The sequence below is a fragment of the Lepidochelys kempii genome, chromosome 14 (genome assembly GCF_965140265.1).
Source record: "Lepidochelys kempii isolate rLepKem1 chromosome 14, rLepKem1.hap2, whole genome shotgun sequence".
Lineage (NCBI taxonomy): Eukaryota > Metazoa > Chordata > Testudines > Cheloniidae > Lepidochelys > Lepidochelys kempii.
Genome location: NC_133269.1, coordinates 18,503,145 through 18,529,717, shown reverse-complemented (window position 1 = coordinate 18,529,717; position 26,573 = coordinate 18,503,145). Strand labels below are relative to the sequence as shown.

The 26,573-nt window shown below is 50.6% G+C and overlaps 1 protein-coding gene across 4 annotated transcripts in view; it reads left to right on the top strand.

The window, feature by feature from the left end:
• Nucleotides 1-26,573, top strand: part of SEPTIN9 (septin 9) — a 260,220-nt gene that overhangs the window by 171,195 nt on the left and 62,452 nt on the right. The window contains exon 1 of one of the 4 annotated variants that reach the window (XM_073312126.1): nucleotides 17,910-17,978. The exons of the other annotated variants lie outside the window; for them this stretch is intronic. The gene's annotated coding sequence lies outside the window, so the exon portion shown is untranslated. Of the gene's footprint in view, nucleotides 1-17,909; nucleotides 17,979-26,573 lie in introns of those variants that run through there. 4 annotated transcript variants of the gene reach the window in all.

Sequence of the window (26,573 nt, the reverse complement as noted above, 5' to 3'; positions counted from 1 at the left end):
AGATCCTCCATAGAGGGGCCAGAGTGCAGCACCGAGCACTTTGCCAATTGAGGGTGAAGTCCTACCGAGCCTGCCTTCAAGTGAATCCAAAGTGAAGGTGTTTCCCTCCCAGTGAGTGAGTCTTGGGTGGTCTTCATGAGGGGCATGGGGGTCCCTTCTTGATCTAGCCAGTCCTTGCCTTAAAAATAGATCGGCCGAAGAAATTGAATGGAAGGACTTTCCCCTGCCGCTGCATTGCTCTTGCTTTTGGGAAGGGGGATTGTTCCCAGGCTTGGTTTGTGGTCACCCTTTACAGGTTGGGCTCAGTAGGGTGATGAATCCTGCCCAGCACAGCTGTGGAATGTTACACAGAGAAGCTCATGGTAAAGTCATGAGCAGGACAAGGAATGCAAAGGGACCAGATGCTGCTTTTAGGAGAGCGTTGCTGCACTCCTGCCAAGTTACTCTGCCTGCTAGCAGGATTAAAGCCTACGAGGGCAGTGTGAAGCTAACATGAGTCTTTGGCTTGAACCTGTGTTTGCAGACCTGCCTGTTCCAGTACTTCCAACCCCAAAAGTTCAAAGATCCAAAGTCAGGCTCCCCGAAAATTACATTAGCTTCAAATCATGAGATTTAAAAATAAATAAAAAATGTTGGGGTCTTTTAACTTATTTCTGAGCCATCAGGGTCCATTTGATTCATGTTTCAGGCTTTTCTCCACAACCATAAGGGCTAGAAATTTACTTCTTTGTAATGAAAACTGAGATTCTCATGTGACAAAATGACTCCAGGAGCTGGGGCTTTAAGAAAAACACCAAATATCGTGAGATTCATAATAAAATCTCGAGTTGGCAACATCGTCCCTTTTTCACTCTGCATCTCTAGCGTGGGGATTGCAATACCTGGCATGTAACCTGACTCGCACTCTCACACGGAACCCTTCCTTGTGTTTGTGCTGGAGCACTGCCGCTTCGCACAGCCCTTCAGGGCATCGGGCAAAGGCCTGAGTGAAGGAGGGACATGTAGAGTGATCCCAGCCATCCTGGAAGCTGAAGGTCAGCTCTGCTTTTGGGACCTCAGACCTGCATTTCAGTTCTCCTCTCTGTAGGACAGGAAACATGGAGAGAGATTAAAGATCAGCTCCAGTCAGTGAAGCGTTCCAACCAGTCCGTAAATTGCTAGTAAGAGTCTAATAATAATTAATAATAAAGGAAGAGCTTTTCAAAAGCACACATGGGGGAAAGCATTCAGCCCCCACTGAATTTCAATGGGTTGGGCACCTTAACTGCCCGTTGTGTGTCTGAAATTTTTCCCATATATCTTAACACCCAAAGACCCCAGTCAGGATTAGCACCCCATTCTGCTTGGTGCTGTGCAAACATGGGTAAAGAGATGATCCCTGCTCCACAAACCTTATACTCGAAAGGACCCAAGAACAAAGCTGTGTATTTTTCATCAACATATTTTATCCTTAGGGTCGGGGGAGGCTTCCAGGGATTTCGGAAAAGGGCTTCCAAATAAATGATTTACCAGGGCAATAAAGGATCAAGGGATGTTGGGATGGCATCTAATCTAAACCCCTTCCATCTATGAGGGGGTATCCTCCACCCACTGACCTATTATAGCTTTCCCTTAGCTGCTTATTGTTCTGCATGCCATTTATGGCCAGGGTCCCTTTCCTGCTGAACATCAGTGATTAGACACTCACTAACGCAGTTTGTGCAGTATCCAGTCAGAACAGGCTGGCTTTTCTTTTGGGTAGCAGAAGTTCTTGGTTAGTTTCAAGTCATGAATCGGGAGTCCCATGGAAAAGAAGCCCTTGAGGAATTCCACCATGATTTCAACAATTTCCATCCCACCATCAACCTCAGCCTGGTCCAGTCCACACAAGAGATCCACTTCCTGGACACTACAGTGCTAATAAACGATGGTCACATAAACATCACCCTATACCGGAAACCTACTGACCGATATTCCTACCTACATGCCTCCAGCTTTCACTCTGACCATACCACACGATCCATTGTCTACAGCCAAGCTCTGCGATACAACCGCATTTGCTCCAACCCCTCAGACAGAGACAAACACCTACAAGATCTCTGTCAAGCATTCTTACAACTACAGTACCCACCTGTGGAAGTGAAGAAACAGATTGATAGAGCCAGAAGAGTTCCCAGAAGTCACCTACTACAGGACAGGCCTAACAAAGAAAATAACAGAATGCCACTAGCCGTCACCTTCAGCCCCCAACTAAAACCCCTCCAACGCATTATTAAGGATCTACAACCTATCCTGAAGGATGACCCAACACTCTCACAAATCTTGGGAGACAGGCCAGTCCTTGCCTACAGACAGCCCCCCAACCTGAAGCAAATACTCACCAGCAATCACATACCACACAAGAGAACCACTAACCCAGGAACCTATCTTTGCAACAAAGCCCGTTGCCAACTGTGCCCACATATCTATTCAGGGGACACAATCACAGGGCCTAATAACATCAGCCACACTATCAGAGGCTCGTTCACCTGCACATCCACCAATGTGATATATGCCATCATGTGCCAGCAATGCCCCTCTGCCATGTACATTAGCCAAACCGGACAGTCTCTACGTAAAAGAATAAATGGGCACAAATCAGACGTCAAGAATGTTAACATTCATAAACCAGTCGGAGAACACTTCAATCTCTCTGATCACGCGATTACAGACATGAAAGTTGCGATATTACAACAAAAAAACTTCAAATCCAGATTCCAGTGAGAGACTGCTGAATTGGAATTCATTTGCAAATTGGATACAATTAACTTAGGTTACCTTGCATAATGACTTAGCCACTCCCAGTCTCTATTCAAGCCTATTTCCCCTTGTTTTTTCCTACCCGCCCCCCCCTCCTCAGACATTCTTGTTAAACCCTGGATTTGTGCTGGAAATGGCCCACCTTGATTATCATACACATTGTAAGGAGAGTGGTCTCTTTAGATAAGCTATTACCAACAGGAGAGTGGGTTTGTGGGGGGGGGGGAGGGGGGAGAGAACCCGGATTTGTGCTGGAAATGGCCCACCTTGATTATCATACACATGGTAAGGAGAGTGATCACTTTAGATAAGCTATTACCAGCAGGAGAGTGGGGTGGGGGGAGGTATTTTTTCATGCTTTGTGTGTATAAAAAGATCTTCTACACTTTCCACAGTATGCATCCGATGAAGTGAGCTGTAGCTCACGAAAGCTTATGCTCAAATAAATTGGTTAGTCTCCAAGGTGCCACAAGTACTCCTTTTCTTTTTGCGAGTCCCATGTAAACGGCCCTTCTTTTTTCTAGAGATGTCTGAACCCAAATCCCCGATCCAGGCGCTCCTGAACTTTGTCATACCCATGGCACTGCCTAGGTCCCATTGGTGGCTAGAAGCACCGAGCGGACTGCAGCTCACTGAGGCAGATGTGCCTGTGCCACAATCTCTGGTCCTCCTTCTAAGATGCTGAGCCGAGAAACTGCTCTGCTCTTGGCTCCAACACAAAAGTGTCAGAAACAAAAGCTGTATCCTGTAGAACTGAAAACCCCAAACCAGCAGCAGTGGTGACCTTTAAGAGCCTGCAACAATACTGCAAACCAAGTGCTCTCCCTCTATCTGCAGAGCAGATCTCAGAGCCACGCTGCTTGCTGGGTTGAAATGCACCCTTGAGTTGCTTTTAGGTTGCTATGTAATGTTTGGGTTTAAGGGACGGATTGTAAGCTCAGGTAAGGTCGGACTGCTGTGATGCTGCTGCTTTGGGCTTGTCTTGTGAGGGAAGCGTTAGAAAAGTCAATGTCTAAAGCTGCGCTCATTGCATTAACAGGGGATCCTTGAGAGGGTTTCCTTCCCATGGAGTCAGGGCTGCTACTCCCATCAGCAGCAGGTGCCGCCTCTCTTCTCAGGAGCTGGCAGTTCATGCTGGAATTCAAGAGTAGAGGCTGCACTCAGAGTCCATTCCACGATGGGCACCAAAATCCAGTTCCTGTTTTATTCCTAGTAAATTAAGACAATAGGAGGTTAAGCGTCACTTTTCTCATACCCCTGCGGCTTTTGTTTTTGCTGAGAGACTGACTTTCCCAGGCTAAGGGAACCTCCCACTAGGGCCTAGGACCATCCTGGCAGAGAAGGCTGTGCCGTCTGAGAGCTCCAGCTGTCCACAGAGTGATGCTAATGGATGCTACAGAGGCAGATTGTAGGTGTAAAATGGCAACCGAGCAGGTGCAAATAAACCCCAGCCTCAAAACAGGACCCACCTGTACAAAGATGGTGAGAATATCCTGGTCATTTATTTTGGTCCATGAGTTTTATTTCACCACCAGACCTCAGCTCTGCTTCCTCTTCCCAAAGAGGCGGGATGGGCGGGAGTTACGGTTGCAGGCGGCTGTATTCTCCCAAATACGCTGCTGGGCAATAACTCCTGGACATTCATCGATAGACTTCCCAAAACCCTCCTGGTTACTATTGATATGTGCAGCTCTGCTCCACCCAGTCCCTGCTACGCAGGGGCCTTCTGTCAATCTAGCACCTTTCACCACACAAAATTCACTTTAAACCACCTCAGGAAACAATTTTTTCACAAAATAGAGCAGCAGACATGGGTTCTGTAGCCTCCCCGTCAGAACATAGACCCCCACCATCTCTCATGGTAAAGTTTAACATCACTTGTTCCTCTCCTTGTCTGTGCTGCTGGAGGCCAGCCAGAGTCAATACAACTGGGCTCCAAAGCCAAAGACCAGGAACCCAGTGGAAACTAGACTTTGGAGAAAGATGTCCTGTGTTTCCTCTGCAAATGCCTCCCTCTGCCACCCTGGCCTCGGCAGGGCACATGTGGACAGAGCACTGTCAGTACCAGGAGACTTTGCTCATGGGTCTGAATTCTGTTTTTGTTCTAAGCAAATTTAGTGCAGTGGAACGGGGATAGGAGAGGAAGGGTGGCCATTGGCTGGGGGCTAGCTTGGGACTCGGGAGACCTGGGTTTAGTTCCCTGCTCTGTCACAGACTTCCTGTCTGACCCTGGGCAAGTCACTTAGCCTCTCGGTGCCTCTGTTTCCTGCCTGTACAATGGGACACCAGCACTTCTCTGCCTGCCAGGGCTGTTGTCAGGATAGATATGTCAGAGATCATGAGGCGCTCAGAAACTACAGTGGTGGGGCCATAGAATTACATTAGAGAGCTAGAAGAAATGGATTGATGGACCTGGAGTGTGACGGCTGTTGTTTATGCAGCGCTGGAGTACGGCACCTTTGGCAGCCCTGCCGGCTTTGCTCACCAGTGGGCATCAGCCCTGCCCTGCAGGGGCCAACTCTAGGAGCATGACGGTCTCCATGCCCTTCATGGAGTGTGCCGAAAAGAGTGTTTCTGTGATGTGGATACTTGTCTGCTCCGAAGTGGAGCAAGCCAAGCAACAAGCTTCACATGGGCCACCACATAGCCAAGGGATGGTCATAATATGCAGTTGCTCTCAGGCTTGGCTGGATTCATGCCAGCAAGCTCAAAGTGAAAGGGCCTGGTTCTCAGTTACTCCATGTGCTTGGGACTGGGATGAGAGTGAAGGTGGTTTTCATCTACTTTTGCATTCCCAGAGTTTGGTGCCATACAAGGACCATCTTGGTCCCTGGTGTAAATTAGAGCTGCCTCAAAGCTGCTCTAACCTATGCTCTGCTCTTGACATGCTCCCCATCCACCACTATGCATGGGCCTGGGAGCAGAGCCACTGAGAACCCTTTCATCAGCTCTAGACCATGCAGGGACGTGGCAGGAGGCTATTTCTGCCTCTTTTGAGGGCCCTTTACACGGGTAGCTCGGTGAGCTGCGGCCAGCTGAAGGGGAACACGCACTATTTGGATTTGAGTTGAGGCTTCCATCAGGCATCCGAGGCAGATGGCTTGTCCTAGTCAGAGTCTGTCCTTTCCCTGCAGTAGCTGTATTTCCCGGATCTGTCCAAGTGCGACTAGAATCCCACTCATCTTACAGAGTGCACAGCTGCTGAGCCCAGCCGCATTCCTCTCATAGCTGAACAGGGGCAGCTGTAGTGTGAGTTCATGGGCCCAATTGCATCCACAACCAAGGGTTGGTTCATAAGCAGGCAAATGTACCCTTCTCCTGGCCCAGTCTGAAGGGGAGGCTGGGGGAGGTGTGATGTTGGAGAGAGGGACCTCCCCGCACTCACCCTGCAGTGGCATCTCCTGTCCCGCGGAGCTGAACCCAGCTACGCACTCCAGGCGTTGCGACCTGGCGCACTGGGTTGCAGCGCCACTCAGGATGAGCCAGCCATCTGGAGTGGGGAGTCAGGCTCAGGAGCCGCGGCTCTGGGGTGAGTTCAGGGTGGCCTCTGTCTCCAACGCCCCTGCCCCCACTCCCTGGGGCCTCCCCTCTGCAGTGGTCTGGGATTAGAGTTGCAGAGCTGGGGCGGAGGGCGCTGCAGCGGGTGGTTGGTGCCCCCTCCCCAGTTAAGTATAGCGCACCCATTGAATCAGGAGGCTACATCCGCCCCTGTGGCTGAGCATCCGCCTGTGGCTGAGCGCTCTGGCAGCCTTTTTGGGGAAGGCAGACACCCACTGAAGAGGTTTCTGGTGGTATTAACTCTCTCCTGGCCAACCCCTGGAAGGCTGCATCCAGTCACTATGGCGAGTTGAGGATCTTGATCGGGGTGGGCAAACTTTTTGGCCTGAGGGCCACATTGGGGTGCAAAACTGTATGGAGGGCCGGGTAGGGAAGGCTGTGCCCCCCCCGAACAGCCTGGCCCCCGCTCCCTATTCACCCCCTCCCACTTCCCACCACCTGACTGTCCCACTCAGAACCCCCGATGCATCCAACTCCCCCTGTTCCTTGTCCCCTGACTGCCCCCTCCTGGGACCCCCCCGCCCCAAACTGCCCCCTGCCCGGGATCCCACCCCCTATCCAACCACCCCTGCTCCCTGTCCCCTGGCTGTCCTGACCTATTCACATCCCCGCCCCCTGACAGGCCCCCCAGGACTCCCACACCCTATCCAACGCCCCCCCCCGTTCCCTAACCCCTGACCACCTCAGAACCTCCACCCCATCCAGCCACCCCCTGCTCCCTGTCCCCTGACTGCACCCCGGGACCCCCTACCCAACCCTGTCACCGCTGCACGCAGGCTGCCGCTGCCCCCTTACCATGGCACTCAGAGCGTCAGGAGCTCACAGCTCTTCTGCCCACGCGGCAGCATGGCTGCATGGGAGGGGCAACAGTGGGGGAGGGGCCGGGGGTAGCCTCCCGGGCCAGGAGCTCCGGGGCCGGGAAGGACAGTCCCGCGGGTCGTATTTGCCCACCTCTGATCTTGATGCTGTGGGCTGCTGGCTTTGTGATGCCAGTGACATAGGGCTAGGAATCAGGAAGCCTTCGGATTGGCTAGAGGTTGGCTCCGTTTCTTTCATATTTAGGTTGGGCCAGTAACATTGAAAAGTCCCATCACAGAGAGTCAATTGTTATCCCCCTTCCAACCCCTTCCCGTACGTAAGAGCTACAAGGAGATTGCTTAGGGCTGCAGCTTGACCTTTCCTTGGGCTGTGCAGCGCTCTGCCTCCAATATAGACAGGAGGCTTCCAGGGGAAATCTGATGGAGAACAAATGGAGGGGTACATGTGCAGAGTGTATGAATGGGGTGGGGGGACGGGACATTCCACTAAATCATATGGGGAATTGCCCAATCCAGTTTCTTTCCTCCTATGCTAACAAATACCCCCATCTCCCAAAGTCAATGGGTTGGGCTGGTCCTGAGGGAATCACTGATGATCCTCATGAATGTTTGGATTCAGGCGTGTGCATCAGAGCACAGGCTGGAAATCACAAACTGCAAGGGTGTTTTCACACTTGGCCAGATTTTGCTCTCACTAAAATCTGGTGTAAGTGCTTTGACTTCAGAGGGGCTCCTCTAGATTTACACCAGTGCTGCTGAAATCTGAATATGCCCCAGCGAGAGAGACAATCACCATATCACGGAATTAGTGACCCTTTCATGAACAATGGTGTGAGCTGCCAACAACAATACCATGTAGCTCTTCTATAGCACTTCTTATAGCTATGAAAGCTTATAGCTATAAGCTTATAGCTGTTTTACAAAAGACGTCAGGATTATTATCCCCATTTTACAAATGGGGAAACTGAGGCACAGGGATGGGAAGTGACTTGCCCTCAGCAGGCCAGTGGCAGAGCTCGGATTTAGACCCAGGTCTCTTCTAAGTCTTAGTCCAGTGCACTAGCCATTGGGCTCCACAGTATTTGCATTGATTTAGCATTAGAACCATCTACTCAGACCTGAAGTGTTTATTAGCTGAATTCAGCATCTGAGGAAACTGCTTGCGCTCTGCTCTGCTCTGCTCCCACCTGTAGGAGCTCAAAGCAAGAGGAAACCATGCAAGAAAGAGAGCGGAAGTGAACCAAAGCCACATGAGAAGCTTTTTGGGTCACACATAAGTCTGGCCTCTGCTGAATACATATCTCGTCTGATTCTCTGCAGCTTTTGATGTCAGTAACTGCATTGCTCTTTGTTCATTATGGCCCCAATTCAGCAAAGCACTTAAGAACACTCTTAAGTTTAAGCTCATGAGAAGTTCTGTTGAAGGCAGTGGTACAACAGCGCTCACATGCGTAAGTGCTTTGCTACTTCAGGGCCTACATGCTTAGAGAAGTTACCAGCATTGCTAAGCTGGAAGTTAGAGTTAGGCAGGAAAGCACCAGTCACTATACAAGCAGAGGACTGCTATGAGCCAGGCACTTAGGCTGTGAATGTGAAATGAAGATGAACAAGGAGACTGAGTTATCAGTGGTGGTAAGGGTATTTAATGTCTCTCAGCCTTGAAAGATTCCAGAGCACTTCGGAAAAGACTGGCCTGCTCCTGCTCTCATTGTGGTCAACAGGAACTTCCCCCATTACTGAATGCAGCCATGTCCAGGATGGAACATGGCAGCTATTTAACCATGCACACCAATGCTACACAACCCTTTTAGCAAACCGTGTGTCCCATTGAAACCACAGAGGAAATGTAGAGAGAAAGTAATTAGCCGGTGGGAAGTGGGCCGGGACCTTGCAGGTAGCACCCCTGTTCTGCAGAGAGGAGCCAGGGGAACAGTGAGGACGAGTGCTCAGGTACTGTGTTTCACACCACACCCAGAAGATGGCAAGTGAAGGAGCACTGTCAGGTTCCCTTTCAGCCCAGGACAGGATGTGGCACATCAGAATGTGCTGCAGTGTCATCATATCTGATGCTCCAGGATTTGGCTGCAAATGAATGTCTGTTGCAGAGACAAACCCCAGCGAGACTGATTAAAAGGAAATCCTTGTGGACTCTGAGGGGCGTCTATGCAACGGGCAGTCCCAGAGCTGTAAAGCTGCTTACTGCAGGAGCGAGGGGACACAGGAGAGTGAAGCTAAGCCTTGATGGAGCAAGCACAGTACTTTAGGAGAGTCCAGTTACAAACTGGCTTGAATCACAAGTGAAATGACTCCTAAGTAAGCTGCTTGGGAAATAGCTCAGACAGTCCAGGCTTGGAGGGTTATGCAGACAGATCTCTCAGCCCTGCAGGGAGACAAGAGACAGGGCCACCCAGCACTACCAGCCTGAGAACAAGCTTTTATGAACACTTGCTATGAAAACAGAAAGAGATTTGAATGATAACTTGAGGCTGCTTCCTGATTACAAGGTGAGAACTAGATGATCTCCCAGGAGGGAGGCAGAGGTGTTTACAGCCCGGGCACCCCCTCCATGGATTCTGAGGACATGTGATCCTTCCTCTTGCTCCTGTACTCTGATTGGCTCCTGTCATGCTCTCTGGTCTGATTGACTGTCCTCCTCAAACTACTGCTCCGTATGCCTACCCCAAACATGGAGACCTCAGTTTTTGACCTTCCACCCATTTTGTCACCAAGGCATCATAGAAATGTAGGACTGGAAGGGACCTTGAGAAGTCTCTATGCCGAATGTCTGTCTCCTTTGTCTTCCCCATCCTCCTCCTCGTGGTGTGTATCCTCCCCACTCCTCTCAGACCAAATACACATAGTTCCTTTTCCGGTTAACTTGCAGTTAGTATCAGTGACAGAGTGGGGCAGGGGCAAGACAAGTTTAGTGTGGGCGTATGGATGGGAGATCTGAAGGCAATGATTAATGAGAGTACAGGGATTTGAATAATCATCAAAGGGTTACTGAGAAATAATTTGAGAGCGATTATGCAAAGCAATACCCATCAGCCAGTTAGATGTATATTTGAGAAATAGAGGCCCAGTTATGTGTCACATCCTGTAGGTGCATCCTTCTATTCTGACTGGCTCTGCTCTGCATAAGAACTGTACAGTCTTTTCTCATAACCATGCAAATGATTTTGCAAATCCCTGCCCTCTGATTAACTCCTGCCCTCAGCACTCCACATCCATATGCCCAAAAATTCCATCTCGGTGCAATATGGGATAGGCTCCAGCCTGCACAGAGAACATCTGGCATCTGTGCATTGAACGGTATTAATCACAGCACAGATGCAGCCAAGTGTAAGATGGTACATCATCCCTCCTTCCCCCCAGTGAAGGTCGATTCAGTGTTTCATTAGTAAAAATAACATAGTGGTCTGGGGGGGCAAATGATACTCTGGCAAGAACAACTGCTGTGGGATGAAGGGATGGACAGCACTCTTAAGCTAAAAAACCATGCCGTCCTGTGACTTTTGAAATCCCCTGCGGCATTTGAGCTGTTTCCTAACAATTCCTAATCTCCTTCATTTTGAGCCTAAATCCATGAAGGTTTCTTGTCACCCTCACCCAGGCTGCTCTCTTGCCTTGAATCCTTTTAATTGTTCGTAGCACTATTGAAGGGCCAAATCTGGCACCCTTACTCCAGATGAGCAGCACCTTATTCCATGATGTAATGGGATTCCTTGCATACTTATGTACCGCTCAGCCTATGGGTGGCAGAATTGTCACTCTAATTGTATTCTAGTAACTGTACTGATTGGAATCGGGGCCCCATTGTGGCAATGCTAGAGCATATTCCTATCCCAACTAGACAAGACAGGCACAGGAAGTATTACTGACCCCATTTTACTGCGAGTAATCATAGATGGGGGAACTGGAGCATCTAGAGAAAGTGGATCACATCCTCACCTGGTTAAAATCCATGTAGCTCAAGTGAAGTCACCCAGCATCTGGCCCTAAATGATTAGCCCAAGGTTATGCAGGAAGCTTGTGGCAAAACTCAGAACTGAACTTAGATCCCTTCAGGCTCAGTGTAGTCAGTGCCTTAACCACAAGGCTATCAATCCTCTCTGAGAAGTCTGCCCTGCATGAACAGCTGCATCTAAGGGACATTATGCTCCCCATATGTTACCTTAGATGTGGGTGTTTCCCAGCACTGCCCATGCAGGAAAGCTAGTCCTCCTGGAGCACTGTTCTGGGAGGAGGCCCAGGAACTGGTTGTGATGCACAGAGGAGGACTGATGAGAGAGCACTGCTAAGAGGGAGTGTCGACAAAGGTTTGGAAGCTCTAGCAGCCTGTAGATTTGAGCTGGGTGGGAACTGGATTTTCTGTTTCATGGGAAATTCCATAATTTCCAGTTTCTTTCTATTCCGAAACAGAACGGAAGCCAAACCTTTGAAATTTCCCGCAAACAGAGATTCTGTGAGGGGGGAAAAAACGGGGGAGGGCGGTTGATTAAAACATTTGGTTTTGGTAAAATCAAAACATTTTGCTCTGATTTTGACCCATTTAAACTACACACAACTTTTTAATATTAAAAAAGTGAATTTTTGTTTGACTAGTGTTTTGAAATGAAAAATCATAACATTCTATTCCAAAAATGTTGAATTGGGATGTTTTTACATTATTAAAATGCTTTGTTTCATTTGTTTAAAACTAAATGTCAAAATCACCCTTTTAAAAACATTTTGATTTTGACAAGTGTCATTTTCCATTTAATTTTTTTTTTTAATGAAAAATTTCCAACCAGCTCTGCTGTAGATGTGATTAACAAAGAGCTGGTGTCCCCCAATCATCCTGGAGCCTCTGCAGACTCTGGCCAAGGCTTATTCTCCTACATGTAATCCTTGGCTGAGTTAAATCTCTCTGCCTGACCTCTCTGTTCCCCTCACAGCAGGGAATAAGGAGCAGGGGAGGAAGCTGCTCAGGTTTTGTGGCTGTGTGCAGCTACAGGAGTTTAGCACAGGAAGTCAGAGCTCTTGAGATGAGATGACCGGAGTGTAAAGGAAGTTGGAAGATGGGGGGATGGTGCAGAAGTGGCTTGGTCTGGGGGAGGGATAGAAGGAGAAATACCAGGGGCGTGATGCAGGCATCAGCACAGGGAAATGCTCCTTTGGCAGAGCCCAAGTTACGCAAAGCGCAGAGATTTTTGACATGTGATACTGAACATGGTCTCTGCATGCTCCTATGCAAACTAGACGGTTTTGCCCAGAACTTAGTGATCCAAGCCAGGCCTGCCTTGGGGAGGAGGAAGCCCCTGGGGAGTAGGTTTGGTTATCATTGTGCCTGGTTTTCGGTTGCTGAGCAGCTGGGTCGGGTAGCAGAAGGGAAAGTGTCACGAATAAGCCTGTGCTCTGCTTTAGGAGCGCATGTAGTGGCCCTTCCTAAATGAGCTGCTACCTATTGTTCTCCCGATTTCCTTACAGGGCTGCTTAATAGTCTGCAGCAGGGCCAGGGGAGCAGGGAGCGTATGTAGTTTTAAATGGATGGTTCTCTGCCAAAGGTTAGGGTTTAAGGCTCTCTTCAAAGCCCCCTCCCATTAATGTCTCATGGGAATTGGGTTTCCAGATCCCTTAGCTGGCTTTGACAGTCTCAGCGTCCTATCCTTCCATCTCCCTGTTCACTTCTCCTTTGACACATATGGGGTGGATTATGCAAAGTGCTCAGCAAGTCCTGGAGGCACTGAGTGTCCTCCAGTCGCTCAGGACCTTGCAGAATTGGTCCCCAAATTGCTTAACCTTTCTCCTCCTATTACAAAGCTCTGCCCACTCACACTGCAAACTACAATCAGAACATCTGAAGGGCACAAAGGATGGAGATGATGGTGGATTTAACAACCCTCTTGTATGTTCCCTGGCTCTGTTTTAAGGGCCCTGACGGCAGAGCTCGGGGAGCACGGGGGGGACGGGGGACTGGACCTGCTTTAACTTGAGTTGCTGGGAGGAGGTTCTCTTCAATAGGTGGGAAGCTGAGGATGCTGGTTTGTTTGCCTGCTATCTACTGCAGCTGCCCTAGCACTTCCCCTGTGCCCTGTTGTTTGTTTTTAGGTCCAAGCTCTCTGGAAGGACAAAACCACCCAAAGACCTGGGTGGATTAAGGAATAGGTCAGCTTGCGAGTGACTATTTTAAGGAGGAGGAGAGTGCAGATGCTTACACTCAGTCTGCATCTCTTTGAGACCGAGGTCTTGCATGGCAGAGACATGACCAGTTCCTCAGTTTGGTTCTTGTCCCTGAGCTGGGGCATGCTGGGAAGAGGAGAGGAACCTGGGACTCTCTGTTGGCAGGGTCGCTTCCCCACGTCACGCTGTGGATGTTTCACTCGAGGCTGCTGCAATAAGCGTCTCTCCTCTGTGGTTGTATTTTATGTGACCACTTTGGAGGCAACCTGGGAAGTTCTGGGCTACACTATCCCATGCACAAATAACGGTCACTTATTCCACGGCCTGCAGTGGAGCAAAGCTTCTGCCCGCTACCTCCCAGGCTCAGTGAAGTGTATTGCAGGTATGATAACCTGCCTCAGTGTAACGTCCCCCGCAGCTCGGAGGGGCTGGCTCTTGAGAACATCCCCCTCTGCCATAGAGCCCCATCTGTAAAACACATGCTGCAGACCAGAGGCGACCACTGATTTTTCTGATGATCCTGACTTTCCAATCCAGTGTGCTGGCGTTGTCCAAGACTGTCCAGCTCACACAGTCCTGTGTCGGACTGACAAGTCAGACGCCAACCACAGATCACCCTTGCCAATTGCAAAACTGCTGTGACACATATTCCACTGAGAAGCATATTTCTCTCTTGCAATTTTGCTTGTGGACAGTTTAAATGTCTGTATAAAGGCCAATGCGGCAGGAGCTTGTCTCCCAAATCTCTCCCTGGTAAGGTGCTTTGCTCTGTCAGTTGGATAGTAGGAAGAAGAGGAATGGTCAGGAAGCAAACTCCCTTCCTCCCGGTACTGGATGGGCTTGAGTTGTCCTGCTGGCTGTTTAAGGTAGCAGGGATGGGTTAGGGCAGGGCAAACTCCTCCCCAGTACATCTCTATGGAGTACTAGTAACTTACATAACTTGCCTGGCCCCTCATTAGGGCTAGGAAGAGATGGCACCAGAAGGATTTCTCCCATCCCTGCCCCAACAGCTTTAGCTGTGAGAACCTGCTCCCAAAAAGGGGTTGGAAGAATCTTTATTTTTTCTCTTTATCTGTCTTTGAGTTTGTTCCTGTGTGAATGAGTGGGGTGGTTCAAAGGCCAGCCTTCCCCCGCCTTCCCCATGCCTCAGTGTGTTCTTCGCCAGTGGGAGAGAGAGATTTCTTACCCCAATTAGAAGCAAAGGCCAGCCAAAAGATGGAGAAAACTGACTGTGGCCAGTAATCCAGAGAGGCTGCCTGCATGCAAACCCATTGATATGTCCTGACCTGGACAAAGTGCTCATGCTGCGTCGAGCGTTTGCCCGTGGGGTTAGTTTGGGAGCAGACGTGCTGTCAGAGGGCGACGTACATTCAGCTTGCAAATGAACAATGGATAGCAGTGAAAGCCTGGCCCAAAGGCATGTGTTACCATCCATCTGACTTACCCAGGCTGGCAACCCACCGAGCTCCCTGATCCTGTGCCAATGCACCATTTGGGCAAAGAGGAGTTCATACAAAAGCACAAGAAAGGGAGTAGTCTTAGGTGAAGCAACTGTGTAGGCTTATTCGTAGATTGCATCGTGGGTCTCTGTGTTATGGTATGTTTCAGAGTGGCAGCCGTGTTAGGGCTTATGGTATGTGATTTGTGTCAGAGCCAGACACTAGAGCCTTTAGGAGAGGGTGGATAGGGAGTGTCTGCCTTCCCATGTCCCAAATTATTCATGTAGCACCAGTACAGTAGTGATTAGACACTTGAAAAAAGATGACAGGGTCCTCTATTCCCAGGTAGTCATTCTCCAGGTGTTTCCAGGTACTCTCCCACAATGGGACTCCAGTCCCCAGTGTTCCCTCTAATTTTTCCCAGCATGTGCGGAATGATTTTTGTTATGTGCATCACCTCCATGTTGGTGCACATAACAAAATTAATGTGGCAGGGTGGGGCCGAGGGGTTCAGAGTGTGGGAGGCAGCTCAGAGCTGGGGCGGAGGGTTGGGATGTGTGTGTGGGGGGCTGAGGACTGCAGCTGGGGGTGTGGGCTATGGAGTGGGGCCGAGGATGAGGGGTTTAGGGTGCAGGCTGCCCCAGGGCTACAGTGGGGAAAGAGGACTCCCCTTGGGCTGGGCATCTCTCCCCATTGGGGCTGGGCCGGGTCTGGGCTGAGGCCAGGGGCGGGGCGCCTCTCCCATGGCCATGGCCATGGCCGACCCAGGGCTGGGTTGGGGAGGGGAAGGGGCCCCTCTCCCCCAGCTGTGGCAGGTCCAAGGCTGGGCTGGGTCTGGCGGGAAGAAGTGCCTCTCCTGGCAGCTCCGGGGCTGGGCTGGGGCCTGCAGAGAGAGTCGCCTCTTTATCAGGCATCTCTCCCTGCTGCAGCCCTGAGCAGCGCTTAATAGGCTGCTGCACAACTGTACAGCTTAGAGGGAACTGAGGTCCTGATTAATGATGGGCTTGATTCACCACTGCCCTGCACCTTGTGTCATCATTGGCACCCAGGGAAAGCAGACAGGTATCCCTTTACGCCCACCTTCCAGAGCTGGAAAAGCCAAGATAAATGGCAAGGTGGTGGAGAGTTGGGCCCAGTACATTTATGGTTTTACTAGCCCAAATCCACTGAAGTTCCTTGTCTTGAGTATTTACTTCCCAACAAAAGTGGTTCATAAAACTATCTTCTGCTCATTCACCTTGTTTAATAGATTGTCCTGGCTATCCTTGCTACTTGTTGTTTCTTAGCTGGGTTGGTTTAAGGGCTGGGCCTGTTCTAGACCACCAATTCCTCTGGCTTGATTACTCCCAGCAAAAGCCTCCCTCCTGCTCCAAACACAAGGGGCTAGACTTGGCACAGGGGATTCCACGCAGGCGAGGGGAGAAGTACTCCTCAGGCTGCAGTAGCCCCAGTTGCTCCTGCACCTGCTGATCTGGGTGGGGCTCCATGTAGCCAAGAGACCAGCAGCCCTGCTCCCTCTAACTCCGCTGTCTGAACACGTGCAGGGAGCCCCTAGAGGATTGAACTCCACTGTGCATAGAGGGTACAAGACTCCTCAGATAATTGCCCCCTCCCTGTGCAACAAAACCCCAGCAGCTCTGTGCCTATGTGGCCCTCGTGTTCGTGGAAGAAGAGGTAGGACTGGCTCCTCGGTGAAGTCCCAGTGTTGAACTGGAGACATCAGAGTCCTCTCTGTGGCAGTGGGTCGGGATGTAGGACAAGCTATTACTAGAGGGCAGGCATAGGCATGGGAAATAGGAGTGCAGGGGGTGCTGCACCACCCCCAGGTTTTACGTGAGGCCTCCGGTCCTGCACCCAGGGCTCCACTCCCCAGCTCAGGTCCTGGGGGTCGGCCCCATGCCCCGCTCCCCAGCCGCTGGCTCTACGCCCGGGAGCCCTGCTCCCAGCTCTTGCCCAGGATTCCATGCCCTGGCCCTCTGCTAGGATCCTGGCCACCAGCCCCACTCCTCAGCTGCTGGCCCTGTGCCAGGGGCCTATGCCCCGGCCCCACTCCCAGCCCCGTGCGTGGGGTTCTCTTCTGGGGCCACAGGTGCTGGCCCCACTCCCCGGCCATTGGGCCCCGCATCCAGCCCCACCCCCTGCTCCCAGGGCTCCACTCCCTGCTCCCAGGGCCCTGCTCCTGGCCTCACATGTGGCGTCCCAGCTGCAAGCCCCTGCCAGGGGCTCTGCTCCTGGCCCCATGCCCCTCCTCAGCTGTGGCCACAGCCTCAGCCCCCTTATCCCCGTCTGGGTCCCCTCTTCCTGGAGACACAGCCCTGCTCCCAGCCTTAGCTTGGGCAGGGGGGTGGAGGGTGCAGAGAGGGGTAAGGGGGCTGGATTTTAACACCCCTACTATTAAAAATGTTCCAGTGCCACTGAGGGCAGGATCAGGCAGCAGGAGGAAGAGCTGGCTGGGCTGGGAGGAAGATAAATTGGGGGTTAGAGGAGATCAGTGAGGTCACCCCATTCATCTCCCAGCGAAATGCACAAATGCAAAGTGCTGTTCAGCACAACTATCATCACTTACAGCAGAGGAGCGGCCAACTAACCTGCTGTGTTGGCCGCAAGGTGATGGTCCTGTGGCTAAAGCACAGGGCTGGGCATCAGGAGATCTGGAGGCTGGTCATCATTCTGCTACTGATTTCCTGCATGACTTTGGCCAAATCCCTTAACCATGGTGTGATGTGGGATCCCACCCCCCACCAGTGAAATGGGGATGATAATGCTTAGCTGAGTGGCAGGGGAGTTGTGAAGCCCAGTTCATTCACACATGTGCTGTGCTTTGAGATCCCGCCAGCACTGTGGGATGAATGCTTCCCTGTTTTCCAGATCGCCCCTGTGTGACAGCGCCCTGAGTTTTCGAAATCCCCATAAGCTGAGTCAGCTTCACCTCCTCTCCTTTTTAGAGCAGAGACTTTCCTCTGAATTACTGTGTCACAGAGTTTTTATTTTTAATTGGCTCTTTTGAACTGCCCCCCCCCCTTGCCGGTTCCACTCCACTCTCTGCACCCTAGGCAGTAATTATCCATCTGCACCCCCACCCCCCGCACTGTTGGGTGCTCATAATTCACAGAGTGACAAAGCCCCTTTGATCATTGACTAGTATTCTGAACCATGTGACCCTGAAGGGGGCGGGCCTTCTCTGCTAACATCGCCAGGAGCCTAGAGTGTTTCAACTGCAGGGGTGAGTCTTCTCATTCTCCCTTTGTTCTTTCCAGTAATCCCCCTTCCCTCTGCCTCGCCGTGTGCTGCACGGGGACTCGCCTTCTCTCCGGCCACGGCTTCCCTCGCAGGGCTGGGGACCTGCATGCCAGGGTAGGGATGGGGGGGAGGCAGCAATCCTAAATGGTGATCGTGGGCTGCTTTCAGTGGTAACGTGCAAGGCTCAGCAGAGCAGGACGCCTTCAAGCTTCTGTCCCCCTTCTGGAGATGGGCAGGTTTCAGCAGCGAAAAGCTTTCAGCCTCCAGGCTGAGTCATTGGAACCAGAGAGAGACAGGGATGGGGGAATTTTGTTTCCATGCTCCGACCAGATTCCGCCTGAGAAAGAAGAAAAGAGCTTTGTGCTTCACAGCTATCTCTTTGTAAATATTTGGCCAACTGAGCCGGGTGCTTTAGTTTCTTTCTCTCTGGTGGTTTCTTGCCCTTGCTTTGGAAGGAGCTTGTTTTGCTCTCCTTGAGACGGGGTCTTAACTGAAACTCTCCTCTTGCCTTTATCTAGCAATCTCTTTTGAAAGAGTGCAGAGCGTGTTTTCCTATGAGCCCGGGGGGAGGGGGGGAGTCCAAGTCGGTTTGTGTTCGCTTGAAACTCAAATGAGTACTTTTCTTTACGCCGTGTTCTCAAGTGTCGCTTTCAGTCAGTGTTACCCTTTACAAGCCTTTTCATGATGAAAACTTTCAGGGCTGCAGGGAGATATAGTGAGGGGATTGGGGGAGGGCAAGACGTTCTCTTTGCAACTGACTGGGAGCTCCCGGTTCTTAAATGATCACTTGGGACAGCTGCTTGCATTGCAGCAGGATCACTGAAGGTTGGGAAACGTGTGTTTATATGGCATTATGGGAAACCGTAGTCCTACTAAGGAAATGCTTTTCCTGGGACTTCTCAGACAGACAAGTGCTTGGGCGTGGGGTCCTTCGGCAGGTACAGATCTAGCAATGACTCTTACAGTGAAAGGGCTTGTTTACAGGAAATGCACTCTGTTCTTCCAGGTCTGGTATCCCCAAGCAACTCATTGTTGCCTGGCACTTTTAAATCCAAACAGACTGAGCACCAGATTCTTAGGGTGGCCCTGCTCCCTCAGCTACAGTATGCCTTGTGCTGCTTGAAGCCAGCATCCTTGTTGGGAAACCAGCTTTGTTCCAGGAAAGTTTAGACTCTCTTTTTAAAAGAGGCCAGATTCATTCCTTGGGTAGCTCCACTTCAGTCAGCAAAGTAGCATCTGGGATGAATCTGGCCTGATCTATCTAGTGCCATGAGCATCCGCTGAGACAGTCTTTACCCTTTATGAAGGATGCTTTCTTTTCCATAACAGGCAGGGGCTGAGGGCTGAGCAAGCAGCTGAGTATGTAACTGTAGCATTGTTACTGGTGGAGTGAGATTGTTTCCAGGTTTTTCTGTAATGACCATCACCACAGTATGCAGGATGCATTTATGTTATTAATGCAGAGAACTGAGAATGGAAACCAGTTTCTGAGTTCAGGTCCAGGTGTGTTCTGGTTCAAACCCACTGGCTTAATGTGGACTACTCTTTCATGTAAATTCCCCACCGTGCACTGGCATAGATGCCATGTGGATCAGATAAAGCAGGCCATCTGTAGGACCAGGGGTGTAGGGTACCATTGCTCCAGCATTTTAAAACTGACTATATAACAGAGTTGCTGAAGTAACCTACCATCCCAGGGGGGTGGGTTTCTCCTGTTAGGAAGCCTTACAGATTAAAATCTAGATTCTGGGTTGGATTCTGCTCTGATGCATGAGCATAGATCTTGTGATGCAAGGTTTGCTTGTACAAGCCCATACAGGAGCTGCTTTTAGTGGGTATGTGACCATGTGGGTCTTACGTTTTTAGGGGACCAGATCTGGTTCTTTTAAGCACTTCTGTTCAACCCCTTCCAAAATCTAGCACTGTGCTGCTTTAAAATCCGCCCCCCCACCCAAGGTTAAAGTGTAAATTCATGAGAGTAATTGCACAGGGGCAGCTATGACCTAGCCCTGACCCTGCTGTGAAGAGCATCGAATAAGAGATGTGGGTATATAGGTTCCCCACTCTCAGCTTCATGCCTTCTATTGGAGCAATGTGCCCTAGTGTATAGAGTACTAGACTGGAATTCAGGAGACCTAGGTTCGGTTCCTAGCTCTGCCACTGACCTGCTGTATCACCTTAGGCAAGTCATGTCCCCTCTCTGTGCCTCAGTTTCCTCAACTATAAAAGGGGGATGACGATATGTCTTTTGTAAAGTGCTTTGAAATCTACTGATGAAAAGTGCTATATATGTATTATTATTATGTCATGAGTTCATCTTGCACTCAGAACAGTTTCCCACTCCTTCTGTGCCAAAGTGTCCATACTCTTATTGGAATTGGGGCCGCAATCAGTCCTGTACTGCTTCCCTCACAGTTCCCAGTGTAGGGGGCATGCCAAGGGCAGGGCCAGGGACCTACTGGGAGCAGGAGAGGGCATATCCATAGCACAGGGCACTGTGGAGATTCTGTGCTGGCACACAGCTCTTAGGCTGTGTCTACACTGCATTTAGATGCCTGCTGCTGGCCTGTGCCCGCCGACTCAGGCTTGGGCTCTAAGGGGTTGTGTCATTGCGTGTAGGCTCTGGAACCCTCCCACCTTTCAGGGTCCTAGAGCCTGGACTCTTGTCCGAGCCCGGAAGTCTACACAGCAGTGAAACAGCCCCACAGCCCAAGCCCCACGAGCCTGAGTCAGCTGGCACGGGCCAGCCACTGCTGTGTAGGCAAACCCATAGGCAGCCCATGGGAGGAGAGCAGTCTCATAAACTGCTCTAATTTATGCCTGGGGCCCCATGAGCCGTGAATCTGGGCCGCACAAAGGTGTGGTGAAGTTACCTCTGACCCCTCTCCCGCCAATCTCTGCCTTCTGTGCTGAGTCTCCAAAAGGTTCAGCACAGGATGAGACCCCGTGTTTTCCAGGTATCCTTCCTGCCTAGTTCTCTTCACTGATCCTATCACCACACTGTCCCTTACCTGACCCATTGCTCTGTGCCTAGTCTTGTCTTGCTGAGTTTGTAAGCTCCTCAGGGTGCGGCTTGTGTCTGACATTGTTTTGTAATGAATCCTGTATGTTTACAGCACTATAATAACGATGCTTAACACTATCACAAAGTAACTAGTGCAACCCATGTAACACTTTTTAGTTAAGGTGAATGTCTCCTTCTGTTAATACAGCAGAAAGTCTCCTTGTCTGCTGGTGGAATAAAGTCCATCTCCTGGAGAGGACATCAGAGTGCAGTACCCAAGAGCTGTGACAGCACAGTGATTAAATATGACTTTTAAAGTCTGCCAATATTCTAACCAATAGGATAGCTGTATACAAATGAACCAAGGTCCAACCGTATTGTGATTGGTTGAATAATCAATAATGTCTCACTTCTGCACTCAGCAATCAGCTGTTCCTAACTTTTTTGAACTCCTTTGAAGGGAGGGACTCTAAATGTTTTCTTCTTTCCCCTTGAACAGAACACAAAAGAGATTTTACATTGTAATTTTTTTTAATTTTAAATACCATGGTTTTCTTATTAATGCAGTGTGGTGCCCTATATGCTATACCTAACATAGGAACCCCGTCCGTGATGGGGGGGGTTGGAGGTTAGGCATGCATTGCAGGTTCCGATCCCCACACAATCCGTCCAAGCCTCATTCTGGTTATCACAATGTCCTAGACTACAGTGTTGTCTTGATGTATAGTTCAAACGAACGAGTGAGAGCCAGGACTGGGTTTTATTCCTGACTCCGCCAGTGCCATTTTGTGGCCTCAGGCAAGTCACTTAACTGCTCTGCAATTCGGTTTATTTATCCCTGAAAGAGGGTTAATACTTTCCTATCAGGAGTGTAGAGAGGCTTAATTAATTCACAAGAGAAAATCTTGCTGAGTTAATGTTGCCAGTGCATTTCAAATGGAGCCCAGATAACAATCCCTCCAAAAATTCTAGCCTGGGTTGAAATGTGGCATGTGAAATTTCAAGGGAATTGGATTCTTTTAGGGAAGTTGAGTAATTGCTGGGAGAGCTTGATAATCAGGTTTGTACCAGGAAGTTGGTTTCAACCTTAAGTCCGGTTACCGCCGCTGCATGACGTATATAAAGCACTTTAAGATGCTCAGGTGACAATTGTTCGAGAAATGCAAAGGATCATTATCACATATCCCCTGCTCAGTGTGTGTGGGTACGGTCTTCTAACTTGCAGTCAGCTATAATTAGGCCATAGCTGTTGCTCTCAGAAGCATGTGCCCTGGTTTCTACTGGAAAGTGTCAGTTGTGTTCAAGAGAGGGAAATGGAAGTCCATCCTCACCATGCTCTTGAAATGGCCTTTCATGCGCCCTGAGAAGTGAGAGTCTTTTGAGCAGGGCCCTCCTTTCTCAGAATTCCAGGGTTCTCTGGAACTGCAGCATAGGAATTTGCTTTCCCAGGGTTTTGCTGTTGTGAGGATACTTCAGCATCCTGCAGAGCAATAATAGACCTCCCACTGAAATCACTACCTGTAATCCCCATCCTGTTTATAGAAAGAGATGCAGCCTCACTGTAGCTCTCGCTGGGTCATAGAATTCCATGGCCTCTGTTACCTTAGAACAGTGGTGTCCAAACTGTGGTCAGTGCAGAGCTGGCTGGTCATATGGCCCTGGCTCCTCTTGCTAAAAATATATTCACTCCTTTCCTAATACGCATTTTTCACGTAATAAGCAATTGCTGTCATTGCCGCCGGGCTGTTATTTGATTGACAGCAGGAAGGGAGGTGGCCGGGGGATTTCTTGTGATGTGGTTAAACTGTTGCATACTGGGAACTCCTGCTCGGGGCTCATGTTCCTTTCTCCTGCTCTGAATTTTTAAACTCTGTTAAGATCATAAATGATGTTGAAATCTCCATCCTCATCTGTGTTGCCCCCAGGTGTGTTTGTTCTTTCGAGGGCCAAATACTCAGATCTTAGGAACGGGAGCTAAGGTCCCAGCCAGGACTTTTGGTGCACAAGTTGCTTATTGACAATCTTTTGGCTTTCGCGAGGGTCCGGAGAGCACTGCAGGATTGTTCGGCATCAGACGCTAAACCCCTGAAGCACAGATTTACATGCCTGCTCGTTGAAGGGGCCTTTGGAGCAGAGAGAAAGAAGAATCAAAATCTTCCTGAGCTGCTGCTTTAGTGGCAGCATCTCTGTATCTTCACTTTCATGGAGGCTTTTGATTTGTTTTCTGACAGGAGGAGTCACTGAATGGAAGACAAAAAACCATGTTCTTCAGTGTTTGGGGAGGATTGTGAGTTAGATGGAGGCACCATTTGCTGTGAGCTTTCTCCTGGCTCAGCTGGAAAAGGTTAATTTTTTTCCATTCCCCCAGTAACACTCTTTCCCCAGGATGATTGTGGGGAGCAGGGGAATTGCCTCTGTCACTTTCTCAGGGATGGCTGGGCAATAGGGAATGTCTGTAGCTGATTCTCCTGATTCATAGATTAAAAATAATAACATGCAGCCCCTATTGGACAGTCCACAAGAAGTGGAAAGTACGAACATTTGAAACCAGACTGGACAACAGACTTGCCCACAGTGTGTGTGAGACAGGGGCACTGACAGCTCAAGTTTTATGCCCCCTAATGTGGCTTTCTGCTGAGTTTCATTGGCATAATTTCCCCCTCTGTTTATCGCCTCCACGTTTCCCCACTGGTCAGCGACACTCACTGTAGGCTTCCTCTCCTGGAGCCCTCCCATTGTTAGCCACTGGCCCTGGAGCATCTTCAGATGAGACCCTCATCTCAGGGTGCCACTTGTCCTAACCACTAGTGCTGGGAACTGTATTGTGATCCTGTTTTCTTAGTGCAGTGTGGGACTTTGCTTTCCCATCACAAACTGTAGGCAGTGGCCAGCCAATCTCACAGTGGCCTTTGATGCCCCTTCAGGACTGAGGGCAGCCACTAACTGGTGCTGTGTCAGACCTCGCCTCAAACAGGGGAGCTGCCCCCGCTCTACCTTGGGCAATGGGACTCCATTCAAATGCCTCCTTCCCCCTTGCCAATGGGCCAAGCTGTTTCCCACTCTGGGCTGTTTCCCTTTGACCCCTGGGCCCATGCTGAGCTGGGCAGGCTCTGAATCAGACCAGCAGGGGCTGTCGGAGGGTGGGGCAGGCCGGAGTGGGTGGAATAGGGACAATGCCAGCGAGCAGGCGGGAAAAGTAGAACAAAAGGCAAGGCCTGTATTTTTGTCCCTGGCGGTTGGGGCAGCCAGCTGGCTCCTCCTTAGTGGGAGCCCAGCCCCAGCTGCTGAGCAGAAGAGGCTTCTCCTTGTTCTCTCTTCGCAGAAGAATTACCATATGAATACCGCTCTTTCCCAATCCCAATGAGGCTGGCTCCTCTGGCGCCCAAGGAAATGCAGATCGCAAGGGCGAGGCCTGGCTTTAGGCACTTCTGCAACTGCATCTGCACAACAAGGCCCTGCTGCTTGGCAGGCAATGGGAGCCCTTTCTCCCAGCAGTTCCATGGGAATGTGGATTTGCGACTTGCGCTCTCTGCAGGGATCCAGTTTGCAGGGCATGTTCTCTTGCCAGGAGGACTAGATCAGTCAATTAGCCCTAGGCAGCAGGGTAATCCCAAAGTGAAGGTTTCAGAGGGGTAACCGTGTTAGTCTGTATCACAAGTCCTCGTTTTTTCCCAAAGTGAAAGAATCCCAGTAGAAATGGGACTGCAGTAAAGTCCAGATCCAGTTCTGGGAAGGCTCTGATCCACATCAGAACTTGGTGACCTGTTCCACTCTGGAATGGCCAGACTGAAGCCACCATAGTCCTGTGGCTCGGGCACTGCCCTGTGAGTCTGGAGTGCTGGGTGCTAATCCAAGCCCTGCCATTGCCCTGGTGTGTGACCTAGGGCAAGTCCCAAGAGCTCGGTTTTGCCTCTCACTCTGTCTCTGTCTTGTCTGTTCAGACTGGAAGCTCTCAGGCAGGGACTGTGCATCCGGAGCCTGCTGCACTGAACCCTGATCACAGCTGGGGAATCTAGGTGCTGCTGTAATACAGATACTAATAACTAAAACATTGGCTATCCACCAGAAGTTTGGGATCCAAATCGGCCCGCACCAGCCAGGAGCCAAGGACATGTGTTGGGGAAGGAGTGCTGGGCTCTGCCCATCTGGGAAGAGAATCATAAGGTGCTTTCTCTTGGTGAGTTGCAGCTAAGAGAAGAGAAGGGATTTCCCTTTTGGGTCTGAGTCAAACTGGCATGAGAGGGGAGTTAATGAGACGCTCCCAGGAGTGCCTCTTTACTAAATTGAACGTTAAGATACGGTGACCCTAAAGCAGGCCTGGAAATGTCTAGGAACATATTTTCTAGTCTCTCCTGAGACTGAAGAGGGAAGGTGAGACCTTTTGCATTGTTGCTGGAATCCCAACAGTTGCACCCAATTATCCCCTGCTTAGACCCGTCCTCTGACCAAGAGTGAGTTGAAGATTTGGGGCCCATCAGTGTCACTCATTAATCAGCCGGAGGCACCACTCTCGTGCAGTGCGGGACACCCCTTCTTCAGAGGTTCTGTGCATTGCCTTCACAGGACTGGGGAGATGCCAGCCGGGGCTGTTGCACATGGCCATGCAGCATGCCACACTGCTGGGCCAGCTAAATGCATTATGATTTCCTCAAGTCCTTCCTTGGGGGCTGCTACCATCCAGTCTCCTCCGCTTCATATGCTGGAGGGCTCTGAGGATGCTAAACTGGAGCCTTCTACCTAATTCAGCCCAGAGCCATGCAGCATGTGGTCACTGGAACCTCCCCCACTTTCCAGGGGACAGTGCTCTAAATATCAAGTCCGGAAGGTCCAGCTCCCAGTCTGTTTCTAGGGAGTCGGCGCTTCCTGTGCCGTTCGCTGACATGAGTGTAAGCCATGAAGCACAGCCGGGCATGTGCTGGTGTCGGACGCACACAGCAAGCAGCAGCCACTGTCACAAGTAGCTCTGCACTCTGCTGTGTGCTCAAACGAGGCAGCTTGGGATACTCCTGGACCAATGGAGCATTTGCAGCTGGGGAGCAATGAAGCACTTCCCCTCCCAAGAGAGGTGCTGAGGTGGAATTAGTGAGCTCCAGAGTTAACCCTTTACCTGCTGGCCTCCAAAGCTGTCTGTACGCTAGGGTGAAAAGCGGAACATTGCCTCCTCCGTGGTGAGACCTAGGACACATGGCTGCACTGGAGATGTGATTTGTCTTGGGTGGATGAGAGAGCGCCACAGGGGTTTCAGTGAAAGCCACCTCCCAGGTTTAGGGGCGGGGTAGACACCTGCTTTACCTCTCCTGTAAGGTGCTACCACTGAGGCTCAGTGAACTGACACTGATTTGAGCATTTAGGGGTCTGATCCTGTGAGGTACTGAGCATCCTCCATGCCCATCGAAGCCCAGGATGGTTGAGGGGGCTCAGCACCTTGCAGCTTCAGAACCTGCATCTTCAAGCCCCAGTCCTGTTGCCCAGCAGCACCGTGGGATGTGCCGCTGCACCCACCCTGTGTAAGGCTGGTGCACTGGGTTCCCAGGGAAGTGTTTCCTCAAGGAGGAAGCGGGTGAGGGATGTCCT